This window comes from Manis pentadactyla, chromosome 5, assembly GCF_030020395.1.
Source record: "Manis pentadactyla isolate mManPen7 chromosome 5, mManPen7.hap1, whole genome shotgun sequence".
In the NCBI taxonomy this organism is placed as follows: Eukaryota; Metazoa; Chordata; class Mammalia; order Pholidota; family Manidae; genus Manis; species Manis pentadactyla.
The window spans coordinates 171,707,167-171,726,391 of record NC_080023.1 but is presented as its reverse complement, the minus strand read 5'-3'; positions in this window follow the sequence as shown (position 1 = coordinate 171,726,391).

Here is a 19,225-nt window from a genome sequence, read left to right as displayed (position 1 = left end):
ATGCAAAACACTGGCAGGAAGACAAGGTCCAAAGAAGCAGCTAAGATGTGATTATAAAACCTTTCATTAAGGCCTCAGAAGGATTTAATAAGAAGGTGTCCAGAATGACTGGGCCTTGTAGGTTTTCTCCATTAAACGAGCAGTAGGACTCGTAAGCATCAGAAAGGTGTGTTCCCACAGTGATCATTTAGAGAAGGGCTGATCTCGATGGGATTCGTGGGGCTGGCTCTTTACTAATGGAGGGTAACTTATACAGTTCACAGGAGGCTCAGAGGTTCCTCATGAAAACCGTGTTTGCAAAAACTACCCCACAGTACTAAAAGTGACGGAGACAGAACAAAAGGAGGAAATGATTATGAGCTCCCAAACAACTATTGGTAGGAAGCAGCCTAAATAACTGTTCATCTGCAAGTTCCAGACACTTCTCACAAAGAGAAGCATGCCCATTGTGAGGAAATCAGGAGCCCACAGCAGAAGGAAGGGCCATGGAAAATTATTATTATTAATTTTATTAATTATTATTAAATAACTGTTCATTTGCAAGTTCCAGACACTTCTCACAAAGAGAAACACGCCCATTGTGAGGAAATCAGGAGCCCACAGCAGAAGGAAGGGCCATGGAAAATTATTTCTGGCCTCAAGGACTGTCTGTAAATCATAGAACTACCAGTAAATCTCAGCTGGATTGCAGAATTACCGTGGGCCACTCCTCTGTGTCTGTCATTTCTCTTTCTTTTGAACGGGAGGATCTACAGCTGTTATCCCATGCATGGCTGGCCATGTTATTTCAGGCACATAGGCCGGGTGGAAAATCCTCCTTTTAGTTCACAGATATAGAGAATAAGACAACTAGTTGTGAGGAATCTCACTTAAGGAGTCCCTGTCACATCTGAACCTGATTTAAGTAACAGTATCTTCAACTCTGAGCTCAAGCCTGAGGCCAAAGGGAAAGAGTCCTGGGCATTCCTGAGGAGTCAGGAAGTGCATTTAGCTTTTGGGTGAAGGATGTGACGTGTGCGGCCAGAACGTGGCAGGTTGTAGTTTCCCAAGATGGTTGGCTTTCCATGTACACTGTGCTTGGCAGTTCTCCCACTGAGAGGTGGGATCGGATTTGCCTTTCCTGGAATCAGGGTTTTGTGACTGCTCTGACCAACAGAGAATGATGGAGGCTACAGCATGTGACTTCTTGGGCTAGATCATCAAAAGGATGGAGATTCCGGTTCTGTTCTCTCCTCTCCCCAGTGCCCTCCACTGGAACCCAGCCACGAGTTATGTGGAAGCCCTGGACCTAGATACTGACGATGCCAGCTGAAGTTTCTGCCAAGAGCCAGCACCACTGCCAGGTGTGGATGAGCATGTGCCTTCAGAGGATTCCAGCCCCGGCCTTTGGTTCAGCCATGCTGGTGTGGCGCGGAGCAGAGACACACTCTCAGTGCTGAGTCCTACCCAAATTGCAGACCGTGAGCAAAATAAAGTTTATCATGTAGCCACAGTAACATAAGAATTCTGCTTACACTAGCATTGCCTCACTGCACCCACAGTCAATAGTCATAAAATACAAAAAGTAGTTATGTCATGGTTAAAGGGCTGTAAAGACATCATCTTACTAATGCCCTTAAATTCCTTGATTTCAGGCTCTGAGTTCCCTATGGTCGCAGACTCAATTGTTCCTCCCTTCCCCATAAACTTGCATGGACTATTATAGCACCGACCACCTTATATCTTACTTGGTATTTACATTTCTGTGTATTCCCACCTGAATGCTCTCTTCAAGGATCACAGATTAATTTTTAGTTCTATGCCCACCATCAAGCTTAAGTCCTAGCTTATATTAAGCACACAAGTCGCTGAGTCACTTACAGAATACTGGTAGGCCTAACGCTGAAATCTCCTAACTAGAGCAGGAGATCTGAGGAGCAAAATGCTGAGAAGAGTATGCTGAAGAGTCAGACAGACATGGGTGCAATCCCAGGCTTGCCTCTCGGCAGGTACATGGCCTCAAGGAAGTAGCTCAAGTCCTCGGAGCCTCGGTTTAGTCATCTGTTAAATGGGGTTAATAACAATGCCTGGATCTCACAAACTGACCACGGGAATGATGTGAGGGAAAGCACTTATGGCTCTGTTTAAATTGAGTTCGATCAAAGAAAGAAAATATTACAAGTAGTGCATTAATATTCACATGAAACCAGTGACTTGTAAGTCCCATAGATTTCATGGTTTTAATAATAGAGTTATTGGGAAAATGAGGTGATCTGGTGTGTAAGTCGGCATGGCACAGTACCAGATACGTAGTAGGAAGGCCATGGCATTTATCATCCTCATTGTTCTTGCGTGTGGCAGATACTCATAGTTGCCTACCTAATCTTCACTCTTGCCTTGTTCTCATGCACAGGTCCTCAGTTTTCTTTTGAGGAGACAATGTATCCAGATAAAAAAGGACATTTCCAGCCTCCCTTACTGTTAGTGGGGATTCAGTTCTCTTCGTGCAGAGGCCTACTGAGGATTTTCTTGGAAAGCAAGATAATCACCTATTTTGTTGGGGAAAACAGTGTATCCAGCCACAAGTGTGCACTGTCAGTCTCACGTGTAGCTGACAGTGGCCATGAAATACAATGCTGTCAGTTAGAACGCATCACATTTCTCCTGGGTATCCGAGATGAATTTGGCCTTCCTAATATGGGCACCCCTCTTATCCTATGAAATCAAGCTTATCTCTACTCAAAATGTGTCAAAACTTGGGTTACTCAGGCAGCTGACTCTGAGATGGAAATCAGCATACAGAAATACTACGAGGAGTTCTCATAGGATCAAAACTTGAGGAAGGAAGGGCAAGAAGAAGGATTGAGTAGAGGAGGAAGAGTAGCTATAGGGTAATGTCAACAGAAGTCACAGAAAAATCATCTGGTGTTGCACAAAAGGATCGAGCTTTATGCCAGTCAGTTAGATGACCAGCACCCCAGGAAGTGGGCATGACTGAGCTGAGGCAGTTCCTGAAGGCAGAAGCCAGCCGCGGGCTGGGGGCTCTGCTCCCGAAGGGGAAGCTAAGCAGTGCCTCACAACACCTACAGCAATTGAGGTGTGAGGCTGGAGGTACAGCGGCCATCTTGAGAGGATGAGGCAAAGAGGAGGGTGAGAACCATAAGCTAAGCAGGAAGACTGGAGGGTCTTGGGACATTGATAAGATTGTGGAGTTGGTTCACCATTCCAAGCTGACTTTGTATAGACTTACTGTGTCATAAAAATAACTTCCCATTTGTTTAAAACACTGTATACCTAACTCTGATATGTTATCATTTGCCAAAAATACATGAATAATAACCAAAATAAAATTATGAATCTGTTTTTCCATTATTCTAACTTAATCTCCAAGATCCATTCTATACCTTTCCCCTTGCAGGTAATAGTTTATATAATGTTTCGTGTTTTTTTACTCCTCTAGGAAGCCTATTATGATTCATAACCCTCAAAGATCTCTTCCCATTGTGACTGCTTAGGTATGATGCACTAATTATAACAAAAAACACTGTATGTTTCCCTTGGAAAGGTTTTTTTCTATCCTCAGTCTTGGGTTACCTGATTGTTTCATGAGCATCACCAGACCTCACACCTGTTCTCCCACTACGAGCCAGTTGAGAATAGGTTTTACATCACAGATTACATTTGTATCCTCCTCAGTTTAAATGTATAGTGATATGGGGCATATAAAAGTGATTGATCAGTATTTGTTGAAATAAACTAGAACTCTAAAAACACCATTTTAAATATATGTTAGATCTCCAATAATATGATAAACTAACAAGTTACTCTGTCTCTTAAAAGGGACAGAATAAAAGGCCTATAAAATAAGATTGCTTAATCCTTGCAGTGAACTTTCATTTAATGAAAGGCAGGCTGTGTTTGAGTGCACAGCTCTCCTCTCCCAAAGCATGCACCATTCCGGCTGAATATTCAGCTTTGTTTTAAATGCCCTTTGAGGGCAAAAGGGAATCAAAAACAATGACCTGATGTGCTACATAAAGGATAGAGTCCTCATCAATAGTAAATAATGCACAGACAGTAAGGAGTGGTGGGGAAAACATCCTCCTTGTACATATGCATGGAGGACAGCTAGTCTGTAAGGGGCCAAGGTCAAAGCACCACAAACACCTTCAGATGGTGTGCTGGGCTTCCTTTTCTCAACTGCTCCTTTCAAGTGCACATGAGAACTCACTGTATTACTCAGAGCACCAAAGGCCTTAAGAGAGAAGGCGTCAGACAATGAGGAGAAGGGCCCGCCTCTCAGTGCAGGGAGCCCAGTGCCAGAGAGCATATGATTTGATCATGACATTATCAACAGTAGCAAGATAATATTCCTTATCACTACCCAGTTGCAGATTTTGTTAGCCCAGTTCTGCAGAAAACAGAATCAACATTTCCCTGCTAAGAATTTACTGGGAGGTGTGATCTCAGAGGAACAGGAAGGATGGAAGGAAGAAAAGCAGAAAGGGAGAGAAAGCAAATATAAATTGGCAAACAGTTTTTAAGAGCAAACTGCATCAAATGGAGAAATAAAGCAAAATGGATCAAAGGAAGAGTTAAGGAGTATGTAGCCTTTAGAATGTCTAGTCATAGCTTTAATTTTTATTTTTCCTAATCTTCATGAAAGTATAGCACAGAGAATGTAGTCAATAGTTTCTATGTTGATAGATAGTAGCTACAGTAGTGAGTGTGAGCATTTAATAATGTATATAACTGTCAAATCACTATGTTGTATACTTGAAAGCTATGTAATATTGTATATAGACTATGCTTCAATAAAAAAATTTTTAAAGTTATTAATTATTTATATTTTATTTTAGAATAATTAGCAATAATATTTAGCAAGCAGAACCTAGTTCAGGGTTCAGAAAACCTTTCCTGAGAAATCTGAGTTGTGCAACAGGCAGAGTTAGTGACAAATCTGGACAAATAAACCACAAAGAATGTCACTTTTCTGGATTCTGACTCTTAATACAAAGAAACTTGACTGCTTTTGCAAAAAAAAAATGTATGTATAGTTTTGTATATACATGCAATATTGGTCTGCTGCAGTTTACAATATGACCTAAAGCTCTATGCTATTTGCCATAATACATTTAAAGGGTGGAAAGAAAATAACTATCAATCTAGATATTCCATATGCAAAATATCCTTATAAAGCTGCATACTTTTACTTTCAGCAGTTGTACATCTTCTAATTCAGACCAGCTCTCTTACTGAGGATTATAACATCTACAACAAAGGAGCTTGTATCCAGCATATAAACTCTAAACCAAAAGTAAGAAAGTAAAGAATCCAGTTAGAAAATGGGTATAAGACTAGACCAGACGCTTCATCAAAGAGAATAAGTGGATGGTAAATAAGCACAGGAACATGACTTTTCAGTATCATTAACCATCAGGGAAACACAAATTTAAGTCAGTGTTAAGGAGATACAGTGAGGGAGATACAGTCACATACTTAGAAGAATACCTAAAAAAAAAAAAAGCAATATTAAGTCCTATTAAGAATGTTGAATATTTCAATTTAACTATTTTCAAATTCATATTCAATGGTATACTATTTCAAATTTAATGTCTCTCTCTTTCTTCTTCTCTAGTCTTTGGTTAAGCCAGCCCAGTTGTTTTATTTCAGGTATTACATTTCTCAGTTTTAGAATTTCCATACTGCTGTTCTTTATAGTTTTTGTTTCTCTGTTACTATTTCCCATCTCTTTATTCTTTGCCAGGAAATGTCACTTTCTTCTTTTCAACAAAGATGTAAGTGTTAATTACCCTTTTCAAAAAGCCCTATCCGGGTTAGCTGAAAGTTGATCTCAGTTAAATGGCTTTACTTTTATCTCCCTGGCCCTCTGTATGTCAAGCAATTTTGAATCACATTCAGCACGTTGTGAGACTCTGGGCTTTGCTATTTTTCTTGAAAGGATATTGACGCCTTAACAGAGATTTAACTTGGTAGGGCTCAACTCACAAATGCTGTCTTTGAGGAAGTGGCTTAAATTTCAGTTTATCTTTATTCTTCGTGCGCATGTGTGCTTCAAGGGTCAGCGGACTTTAGGGGAGAATTTAGGCACAGAATTGGAGGTCTATGCTTTCCAGCTCCTTCCTTTCTGAGATTCCCTCTGCAACTTCCAATGTCCCTAGACTGTTCTTTCTTCAAATGGCTGGGAAGTTGAGTAAGCTGACTGTCTAGATCCACAGTGGGATATTCCCTATAGAGAGCACACTATCAAAAAAAATCAAAGCTAAATGGTTTTCAGTAGTTACAGAATCAAGGGAAATGACAATACTATTTTTTTCTGTTTCCTGACATAGGTTGCAGTTACAAGAGTGTTTTCCTTTCATGTAATTCATTGATTATATGTTGTTCTCTCATATATTCTGCGTAATATTGTTTGCAATAATAAATATGGATGCTCAAAGCTGAGCAGTATGTCCACTGTTGAGTTTCGGGCTGAAATGACTAATGCCATTGTTTCAATGGGAGTGAGTTTTGGGATAACAGAGATTATATGGAACAAAAATGATGTGCTAATTTAATATCTAAAATTATAGTCCAGTTATATAACTGATTATAATTATTTTCCTACGTTCTTTATTATATTGTGAGTTCTGGTGACGGAAATTAGCTATGTTTATCTTCTTCATGATCTATTAACACACTCATTATTTGGTCAATAATCAGATGTTTACTGAGTGCTTACTTATTGAGTCAGCACTGTACTTGGAACTGAGATACAAAGGTAAATAATGCAGATGGACACCGGGACACCACAAATCTTACATGAAAAGGAAAACCGGAAAACAAGTTTTTAAACCTCTATATGTTATCTTATGTCAGGTAATGGTTGTATAACAAACAAATCAGGCTAAAATGGCTGGTAGTTGAAGGGTATGATAATTTTTTTTTTAATTTTTGAACAGTTTTATTGATATATGACTCACATGGCATACCCTTCATGAATTTGACACAGGCAGTTAAGTGGTTTTAGTATCTTCACAGAGTTGTGTCATCATCATCACAAGGTAATTTTTTTTATTAAGGTATTATTGATATACACTCTTACGAAGGTTTCACATGAAAAAGCAATGCAGTTACTACATTCACCTGTGTTACCATGTCCCCCTCATACCCCACTGCAGTCACTGCCCAACAGTATAGTAAGATGCCACAGAGTCACTATTTGTATTCTCTGAGCTACACTGTCTTCCCCATGATCCCCCCCCACACCATGTGTGCCAATCATAATACCCCTCAATCCCCTTCTCCCTCCCTCCCCACCTGCCCTCCCCAACCCCTCTCCTTTGGTAAACACTAGTCCCTTTTTGGAGTCTGTGAGTCTGTGGCTGTTTTGCTCCTTCAGTTTTGCTTCATTGTTATACTCCACAAATGAGGGAAACCATTTGGCACTTGTCTTTCTCTGCCTGGCTTATTTCACTGAGCATAATACCCTCTAGCTCCATCCATGTTGTTACAAATGGTAGGATTTGTTTCTTTCTTATGGTTGAAGAGTATTCCATTGTGTGTATGTACCACCTCTTCTTTATCCATTCATCTACTAATGGACACTTAGGTTGCTTTCATATCTTGGCTATTGTAAATAGTGCTGCAATAAACATAGGGGTGCATATGTCTTTTTGAATCTGAGAAATTATAGTCTTTGAGTAAATTCCTAGGAGTGGGATTCCTGGGTGAAATGGTATTCCTATTTTTCGTTTTTGAGGAATCTCCATACTGCTTTCCACAATGGTTGAACTAGCTTACATTCACACAGCAGTGTAGGAGGGTTCCCCTTTCTCCACATCCTCGTCAGCATTTGTTGTTCTTAGTCTTTTCAATACTGGCCATCCTAAGTGGTGTAAGGTGATATCTCATTGTGGTTTTTATTTGCATTTCCCTGATAATTAGAGATGTGAAGCATTTTTTCATGTACCTGTTGGCCATCCAAATTTCTTCTTTGGAGAATTGTCTGTTCATATCCTCTGCCCATTTGTTAATTGGGTTATTTGCTTTTTGGGTGTTGAGGTGTGTGAGTTCTTTATATATTTTGGATGTTAACCCCTTGTCGGATATGTCATTTACAAATATATTCTCCCACACTGTAGGATGCCTTTTTGTTCTGTTGATGGTGCCCTTTGCTGTACCGAAGCTTTTTAGTTTGATGCAGTCCCATGTGTTCACTTTTGCTTTTGTTTCTCTTGCTCAAGGAGATGCATTCAGAAAAAAGTTGCTCATGTTTATATTCAGGAGATGTTTGCCTATGTTGTCTTTGAAGAGTTTCATGGTTTCATGATTTACATTCAGGTCTTTGATGCATTTCGAGTTTACTTTTGTGTATGGGGTTAGACAGTGATCCAGTTTCATTCTCTTGCATGTAGCTGTCCAGTTTTGCCAACACCAGTTGTTGAAGAGGCTGTCATTTCCCCATGCATATCCATGGCTCCTTTATCGTATATTAATTGGCCATATATGCTTGGATTTTTATCTGGACTCTCTGTTTCTGTTCCACTGGTCTATGGGTCTGTTCTTGTGCCAGTACAAAATTGTCTTGATTACTGTGGCCTTGTAGTAGAGCTTGAAGTCAGAGAACATAATCCCCCCAGCTTTATTCTTCCTTCTCAGTATTGCTTTGGCTATTCAGGGTCTTTTGTGGTTCCATAGAAGGGCATGATAATTTATATTGGAAAATCAGAGAAGGCCTTTCTGTAACTGACATTTGAGCTGAGATCAAAATAAAGTGAAGCAGGAAGGCACAAGGGTATTGGAGAATGTTTTGGGTTCTGAGAACAAGAAATAAAAAGGCCCCAAAGCAGGCATATAGTTCACATGTTGGAAGAAAGGTATGAGTCATTGTGCTTGCAGCACAGTTGGTAAGGAAAGAGAGGCAGAGAATGGGGCAGCATTCCGTAAGCCCGTGTACTTCCCTGAAAGGATTTTGCATTTTCTTCTTAATTTCAGGAGGAATCCCTTGGCAGATTACAAGGAAGTGATGATCTCATTCATATTTGAAAGAAAGAATTCTTAATGAATTAAAGAATTCATTAGTTGCTGTAGCAAATAGGTGGTAGACTTCAACATGGAGGCTATTTAGGGGGTTAGTATGGAGGCCCAGTTTTGAGATAATGGAGGCTTAGACTGGATGGTAATACTGGACTTAGTGAGAAGTGGGAATTAGGAGCAATTTTGAAAACAGACTCAATAATATTTGGTGATGGAATGAATGGATAATTGCATAGATGGTAGTACAGTCATCCTGTGGAGATGGCCGGGGTTCAGCGACCTGGGGGCATGTAGTTTGTTTTGGGCAGGTGACACTGTGACACTGTTAGTGTGTAAGTGATGAGACGGTTGTATGTTCTGGAGTATAAGGGACAAGTCTGGGTATAGGGGTTATATTCAAAACCATTGGCCTTGATGGAAGAACTCAGGAAGTGAGTGCAAACAGGAAAGTGGGGAGCTCTCTGGCCTAAGAGGCTACAACTTTTTTAACTAGCAGTTAGGATAAGCCCGTTTATGTAGTGGTAACATATGACTACAAAACTTCAGTGTCTGCCAAGAACAGGCTTCTTCTTAGACTCACTACATGCCTTTGCTAATAAGTTAGAAGTTAGTTCTGCATCGCTCACCACCTGAGACACCATGGCAGAGGGAGAAAAAAAAGCAATGTGGCAAATCATGTACTGATTGTAAAGCTTTCACCAAGTTGTAGCCTTATCACATTTCACTGACGAAAGCAAGCCAGTAGCCGTGACTTCAGAAGGGAAAGCAAGTTACTACGTTATCATGCACCCAGAAGCCAGAGATCCAGAAATATCGGGGGAACAGCGTTAATGAATAACACACACTGATAATTAGACGTCAGAAAGAGGTAAAGCAACTGAAGTAATTTGCTTGATGTTTCACTGTGTTAGGTATCTCTTCAACCTCAAGGGCAAATCAGACCCCAAATGACCAATTCCTTGTGAGTTATCTGAAAAAAGCTTTTCTATACTCAGGCACAGGAAAGGTGTGTTCAAAAGAGAGACAAGGACACAGAGTAAAAACAAGAAACGATTTTAATTTAATAGCAGAATCACCATCCTATACAAGGAGAATCTGAGTGGCAATTTTCCTGTTGTTTTGGAACTGCCGCTAAAACTGAGGGCAAAAAGAGCCAAAGGAAAACACAGTCTGAGTTCAAAAAGCTGCCAGAAGTTGGGGTCAGACACCTCACAGATGGTTGTGGGATACATGCAAGCAAATCTGGGGCTGCCACCAACCTCAGTCCTCCAGTCCCAGGTCAACATAACTGGAGGACTGAGAAGGGCATTTCTCCTTCTGGAGAGGCTACCCTCACGCTCTTCTGAGGAGGAAGAAGGTGCCACTCACCCTTTCAGTGGACATGGTCCAACATAATCACTTCTAAAGATCAAGGATGGCTTCTAGAACGGAGCATTGGCATTTTATGCCGATTGGATGTATATTTACTGGGGGGAGGGGGTGTAACCTACATTCTCAACATCTTGTGTGCCTTGAATTTTCCAAGGGATGAATGAACACAGACTGAGGGAAGGTCAATAGGCTTTTTTATTTTTGGTGCCTTAGCAGTAGGACTATTGCCCAGAAAAAGGATCCCAGAAGACGGAGCTATCCTACGGGAATGAAGGAATGGTAGTAGATGTCAAACTCAGGCCAGATGGCTCGTGTCACAGAACAAGCAGAAGGAAAAGTTTTGCAAGGCTTTTAAGGGGTCTACCCAGCCAAAGAACCAGCATTTGGATGGTGTATTAGGTTTCTGGGGTTGTCATAACAAAAGACTGCAAACCGTGTGGCTTAACAGAAAGTTATCATCTCACAGTGTTCGAGACCAAAAGCCAAGTATCAAGGTGCAGGCTGTGAGCAAGACTCTGCCCCATGCCCCTCTTGTAACTTCTGGTGAGTTCTGGCAAATTCCATAATTCCTGGGCTTGTAGACACACCACTCCCTCTTGGCCTTCACTCTCACACAGCTTTCTCCCTGGGTCTGCACATCATCTTTCTCTGTGCATGCCTGTCCCAATTTCCACTTTTTATAAGGACACCATTCATGTTGAATTAGGGGCTATCCCTAAAGATCATACTTTAACTCAATAACCTCTCTAAAGACCCTTTATTTCCAATTAGGGGCACATTCTGAGGTCACGCAGGTTAGTACTTCAATGTACATATCTGGGGGGACACAACTCGACCTGTAACAGACGGATGAAGCACGAAGGCCTTGTGGACCAGCCCTTGCAAGGCCAGGAAGCCAGAACAGCCAGTGCAGAGACGGAGGAAGCTCTTGTCCTTCCTCTTTCCCCCCTCCTCTGCCATAACACGGAGAACAGCAGGGCCAGAGGAAGGTGAGAGGAGGGAGCGTGCCCACGCCATCCCCTCTTCAAGACATTTTCTGGCCTGCTCTTGGAGGAGCAGAAGGAATACACAATGATAAAAGCACTGGAGTTCTGTGTTCAGGGTAGGGTTCCTTGAGTAAATTTGTTAATAGTTCTATTACAGTAGTATAGGTTTTGGGTTAGGACTCTGCTTTGAATGCAAAGAATCCAATTCATTGGCACAAAAATTCCTGACACCACTAATTTTAAATTTGATTTTCCACTTTGCTTATAATTAGCCTAATATCCTTAAATACTTAACAAAAAAGTATTAAGGCCAATATTGCTAGGATTTTTATTCAAACACAATATCAGGTAATTACATTCCCAAGTTAATTCTCCCTTTGTTTTTAGCTTGACTATACAGAGACAAAAGGAAATGTAATTCTCTTTGATACTTGAAACAAATTGACTTAGCTTGGGTCCTGACCAAGCTTTCATTGAGATCTGTGATTTTAAAGATACCACAAGCTCCTTGACAAGTGTTAACTGAATTTAAGCATCCTATCAGATTATACTGAAACTTAAGGTACGTCACCATTTTAGAGGAAATCCTGAGATATTCAGATGCAATCGATAATTTATTTCCTTGGGAGTCATCTGTAATGAACATTCTCACAAGTAACTCACATAATGCTGTTGCTTCAAAATTTCCAAGACACAAAGACAATACATTGAAAAGCCGAGTCTACAAAGGTTCCTTTTTGACATCATAAACCCTAGAGACTGAAGTTCAAGTTACTCAACGCAAGCTAGTGAGAAAGAAACTTGGATAAATTCAGAAACTGCAATGTGGCATCCTTTTCACAATTATGTGCTGAATTTCCCTGATTCCAGGAAATGTGGATCCCTTTTCTTTATGATGTACAGATTCAACAATAAGAGTGTAAATATACTCCCTTTTGGACACTGTCGGCACGAAAACAAAAATGACATCAAAAGTGTTTAACCAGAAATACATTTTAAATAACAATATATACTAATGAGAAATTTTCCATGTGGTGCGCTCCAGGGTAACTATTTTTACTCAGTGAATTCACTGAAGGTTTCTATTGTGTGGATGCTACACAATCAACACTATAGTCAGGAACTTTTTCAAACCATCCAAACTACAATATGCTCAATGCAGTTTAGGCCTCTCCCTCATCATCAGTGTAAATGGAAAATTAAATATATTCTCAACTATATCACATATGTAAATCAATAACTTTTTGGAAAATAGCAAGAAAATGCAACAATTTCCTAAGACTAACTATAAAAAGTAATTAGCTATTGCTCTGCAGAAAATCACAAAAGGTTACTGAGAGTCATAAAAGAAAACCTGATAAATGGTGACATATATCATAATCTGATTATGAAGACTAAATGTTGCAAAAATGATGATTCTTTCTGAATTAATGTGTGGGTTTAATACGATCCAATGAAAAGTAGAGTGGAATACTCTTTTAACTCATTACAGTAACTCACAGGTTATCAGAATAAATGAGCCGGAATGTTCAAGGAAATTGCACAGAATGATACGAGGTAATCAAGTGAACTTTGCTGTGTTAATAACACATTACAAAGTATAATAATGAAAACAGTGTGGTATGAGCAAAACATTAACAGCTCGTAGAAGTTAAGTTCAGAAACAGACACAAGAATCTAATAAACAGTAAGTTCAGCACCACAGATTGGAAATCAATGCCTATTCCTTACGTTGCAGAGAAGTTAAATAAACTTTGGAAAAAAACAGAGTTTCATGTCAATTCTTAACCAATAAAGGCAAAATGGGTTTTGAAACACAGACATATTGAATATCAAAGTAAGGGCAGCCTTCATATTTTAGAAGCTATAAAGCAACACAAGTCTGATTTTCATAAAAAACAACATAAAGTGTCACAAGGAAAAATCAGTAAAATTTGCTGCACCGGAAATGAAACTTGCTCTAATCCAAAGACATCATGTAAAATGTGGCAGGCAATGAGCAGCTTTCTGACTTCTGAAACTCCTTGGCCAGAAGTCTATGGCTAAGTTTCTCCCAATTTTCCCTTACAAAACCTTCAAAGTCACAGAAAATGGCACCACCAAAAACCAAGACTGACAGCCAACATATTACTAGAATCTTGAGGATTTTTTTACCAGTTGATCAAACTTCTGGAGCTGATATGTCAGAAATGACAGGCAGCTGACAGAACCAAGCTTAGTTCTTTGAAAAAGAACAGATTTGCCAGCCCCAAAGGACAGTAGCTAGATGCCTCCCCAGCGCCTGCCATTCCCTTAGGAACCCAAAGTGGGTACCAAGCAGGACACCACACACAGCTCTCCATCCTGGGCCCTGGGGCCCCGTTTCTAGCCCACTCTGATGACACCATCTTCCACAGAACCACGGGACATTAAAGAGACATACATACTCTCAATAGCCTTTGCATTCTAAAACTTTCGAAGTCGTGTTACTGAGGACTTGTATTTTTATGTAAGGAGGTCCTTATTATCCTATGATAATTATTTTCAGCAAAAAAGTTATCATTTAAAATAAGTCCATGGGTAATAGGAACCAAGTCTGCCCAGTATATATTAGCAGAACAATTTGATAGGGACTTTACATTGTTTAAAATGACTAATATATATATACAGAGAAAAACCCTTAATATAAGAAACAATTTCCTAGGAATAATTTCAAGATTTTCAGGAATATTTAGGAGTAAGTTCTCCACCGATAAAGTAGGCTAGGATATGATTAGGCCAATCACAAGAAAAACATGGAAAAATGGTATTTAAAGTTGAAAGCAGGTCAAACCTCACTGGTAATCAAAGAACTGAATGTAAACACAACAACATTATATTTTATTTATCATACTGTCCATTTATTTTTGGATATAAATGTAATGTTTTCAGTAGTACATATATTTTAAGTGTTGATGCTGAAAGTTGAAAAAGCCTCCTAGTTAATGGAAAATTATCCAATAAATACAAAGAGCCTTAGACATGGTTGTATCTTTGGTCAGTAATATCAATTTTTGAACTTTGTCCTAAGACAGTAATCAAAGTATACAAGGCTTTGTGTGTAAATAATAGCTTATTTATATTATTGATAAATTGGAAACTGTATAAATTTTCAAATATAAAAAAATTGATGTACATTTTCACATTCATATCATGAAATATTATGTGGTCATTAAATGCCAATATTGAATATTTTTGAACTGTTATAATGTATATAATATAATGCATTCAGATAAAAATCATACTCTATGTTCTCACTTTCAAAATGAATTTCCATGCAAAGAAATTTTATGTACAAGTGTAATTATAGTGTCATTTGCAGTGATAAAAATTAAAAAGAAAATGTTACATTTCCAATACAAGTATTGTACTATAACATAGTAATAGTATATAACATTATGTATCCACTAAAAGTCATGTTAAAAATTTAATGAATTGACAAATTGTTCATAATACATTAAGTAAGAAAAGGGCAATAAAATTTCATATAATGTCTCATAATAAAAATAAACATACAAATGTATATATGCATTTTGCTGAAGAGAAGAAGTGCATAGAATAAATGCTAAGGAAATATAATGAGTGGTTAAAAAATGTTTTTTGCCCAATAGATTAATGCCTTTTTTTTTGCATTTTATTTTGTGTTGTATTCTTTTGTGTTTTTAAAATTTTGACAACAAACATCTATTAGCTTAATGATTGGGAGAATAAACTGTGCATATTATGTGTGTGTGTTTATGGGCTATGTGTGTGTTATCTGGAATATTTATTTGTATATATGCATATATTTTATTTATATTCATCTATTTATCAGCTGCAGGAGATGAACACACACATATATACAGATTATGTTTGCTATGCTAGAGACCATATCCATTACCATTTTTTATCGTTATAAAATTGGCATGTATTTCTATATCATCCCTTCTAAGTAAAATCTTGAGTTGTTTTTTTTAACCCACGTTCTTTGAAAGGAAACTGCTTTGTGTTCCAAGAATGTTTTAAAAAAAAATTCAATTATTTCTAAAACACAAACAGTTATGGAAGTACTACTGGGTAATTAATAATGACATGTACACAGGCGAGCACTGGACTCTAATTAATTTATTCCATAACGTGACTTGAATCAGTAGCTAATTTTAAATACATTAGAGGCACGTTGTGTCAAATTTTCTTTCTGTATTTCCAGTTTTAGCCAGAAAATTTTCTTGGGAGGCACTGCATTTTTCATTAATTCAAGAATAAAATCTCTGTTTATGTCTTGCTACAAGCAGAAATGAGTTACTAAAGACACTAGAAGACCGATTAGTGAGAGGCATGTGTGAAATAAGTCCAAAGCAAAGGAATGGAATTCAAGCCAAAACAGAGACTTTGCAGGCTTACGTGGACAGCACAGTGGATTTAATTTAATGCAAGGGCTATGTAAAATGCACACTTCTTTTCATGGGTAACTGGTTAAAGTTTTGCCTGGATTTGGCTGTAGAGAATGAATATAGATGGCATAACTTGCTCATCTGTTAACATCGGAGGCAATGGTCTTCATCAGTATTGGCATCCTCAGTTCTAACGCATTAGCCAATGTTGGTCAGGATTTCCACAAATACTGACACTGTCTCCCTTACACTTCAGTTTACTTTAAAGGATATGAAGACTTTTATGATGCTGAAAATTCCCAAATTATGGAATCACTTGGAGTTTTCTCTCTTAAAAAAAAATGAAACGTAAAAAGAGTAGACAAATTATATTCTTGGGTTCTGCACATTATAGCTTCATTTCACATTGTTCCTTACAGTATAAAAACACGTTAGATTTATTACTGAAGTGTGAAGAACATTCAGTCAGTCGGCCCAAGGTTTTTCTGCTCCACAAGATTGGTATGTTGCTGGGCGTCCATCCTGTTTATTGTAGGCTATTTAAGTAGTGTCTCTGGCCACTACCCACTAGATGCCAGTAGCCACCACCCTGCCCTCGGCTGAGTGCAGAAGACAGAACTAAATAAAATGCAGTCTTGGCTTTAAGGAGCTCAACTTTGACAGGAACAGACAATCAAAGAATGGGTGATGGGTAAGTATATGCTGGGTTTACTTCACCTAAAGCATCAGTGAAGGTTTCTTAGGGGGAAAATGCCAATAAATTGAGTTTTGAAGAATGAGTAATATTTAGCCAATTTAGAAAATTGTAAAGCCATTTTAGGAGCTCTTAGGGGTTCAGACATCAGGTTGTGGCCATAATGTGCAATGGAAACCCCAGTAATACCAAGGCTTTTTCTTAGGCAGGAGGGTTGCATGAGAATGTTTTATAGTCTGGGACCTGAGTCATATCTTTATCAGGGAAAGAGTTGAGGTTGCTGTAAATAGGATATAATAATATAAATTAATTAAACTAAGATACGCCTTGAGCATCAGGTCAGCAAAAAAATTGACTTTGGGATATATCAAACGTAAAGTTGAGTTTAGAGAAAGGCCAACAGGCCAAGCACGATTCCTTGAAGTTTGTTCAGTCAGTTACACGGAAACAAAAGGATTTTCACCAAATACTCCTTGGAAGGAAGGAGCGTGGAGTGTCCAGTGTTTAAGAGTGATTTTTCTCAACACATTGCTTTTCTCATTAACCTAGCACCCGCCAAATAAACTCTTTGGTCTCCATGAGATGTCAGAAAAAATTTCCCAGATGGTCCATAGAAAGGAGCATGAAATCATGGGTGGATTTATGATGAAGCTACTGAGGCTTACACTCCAGGACCCCTCATTTTCCTAGGTCCCTTCTCAAGTATCTGAGAGGGGTCCTAGAAAAGCACTGACCTGGTCATACACTTTTGTATGAGCTCTTTTAGCCGAAATCTATGACGTTTCCCTTTGTTTCATATTCCGACTTCTCTCCATCACATTTCCACGCGTGCAGGGCAGATTTGGGCAGCAGAAATGTAGTTGAAAATTGATCTGGTTTGGTTTTATGGGGATACATTTATTTGGTTTGCAGCCAACTCCACATATGGGTAAAGCAGGGCTAAGTCATCTAAGTATGTGAATGGCTTTGAGAAAAAAAGCCTTCTTACAACTGTGCCCGCTTATCCGGTGCAGAGATGAGAACATTCTTGCAGTGTAATGTTAACACACACAAAAATGGGTTTCTAGAGGAGAAAAACGCTTATAGGGAATCAAGGAGCAGATCATATCAACGTTCTTCCTACTCTTTTCAGATCCCACGTTACCATTTTGCACGCTGCTTCTGTATGGTGCGGAGGGCCAGGAGTTCCTGGGCTCCGAAGTCAGGCAATTCCTTCCTGCCCTGGGTTTGGAAACCCAGATCCCTCTGTGTCTAGCCAGACACCTCGGAAACCAGGGGAGCGATCCTCCGGGGACTTGGCCTGAAATCCCAGACATCCTTGGCTTCTTCCTATTCCCGGGAGGAATTCCTTACTTACTTATGGGAAAAAACTAATTTTGAGGTCTGCTTCTGGAAAACCCAGTCTAACACAAGCTGAAGCTATTTGAGATGTTTGTGAATTTCTCAGCTTTTTACAATTATAACTCAGTGCAATTTATTTCATTACCACAAATAACTGTTTACTTTTATGCCTGAATTTATAATGTTCTACTCTTTTCCTTAGAGAGATACCAAAATTATAGAAGGCTCAGGTCCCACGAAGCCCTGAGCAGCCCCGAGTGGAGCAGGGTGGAATGGGGGCGTACCCCGTCCGTGGTAGAGGGGAAGGGGGACCGGAACCAGGAGTCAGGGTCAAGGTGCAGGACTAATCCCTGCACAGCCAGTGATGTGAAGGGACAGGTGGACTCTCTGCATTAGCAAATCCAGGAAAACAGCCCTTGGAAGTCCCTGATCAAAATCAATATTACTGATGCCTCTTAATTTACTAAACGGAGCTACACAACATATTTTTTTTAAGGCATTAAGTTACCTGAATAAATATTTGCCTAATTGTTTAATTAACCATACTCAAGAAGAAACCAGAGAACGCTTGGATTACAGAAAGTCAAATCCAGAAGTGAGCAGTGAGAATTGTTCAATAGTAGAGGAATAAATGTAATTAGGTGTCATCACTCTTAGAAATTCACACAATCTACGCAGCCAGTTTTCCTAAAAGTCTCCAAGTTCTGCTAATAAACTTAATATTTGAAATCCCATAGCATATGAATTAGAAAGAAAAGACACTCTGAATATCATATTCAAAATCACACCTTGCAAGTTATTTTACTGCAAAATGTTAATATTTTATTTGTAATATTGTATTTGGGACATTACTATACACTTACATTTGAATGAGTTACTTAACCTAATTCCCACAAAATATATTTCTTCTTTTTTCTGTGTCTGAGAGAATTTTATATGAATTATGTGATCCTTGAAAGACTTTAAAATGCAAATAAAATCATTGAGTCTTAGAGAATAGTTGAAGTTTGATAATTTAAGTATCTTCCATATATGTTAAGTTGGCTAGTACTTTGAGTCATTTCTTTTGGTTCTGGGGGTAAGTCATTTAAGAAAAATAATCTTTTCATTGATGCTTTTACATTTCTTTATAGAGAGATTTACAGATATTTAGTTATAATTTTATACTTTATTAAATCATATTATCACATATTTAAGAGTTATAACCATTTCATATACCTAACCATTTTTTTCACTTTTACCTCTTTTTCTTAAGTGCTGAACACTTTTTAAAAATATGGACCCCACTGATACTTTCTAATTTTACATTTTATTATTATTTCTTCATGTTTTTCTTGTCATTTTTATTGTTAGTCTATTTATTGTAATTGTTACTTACAAAGCAATGCAAAATTTAAGGTTTAAATTTTCCTGTGACCACAATT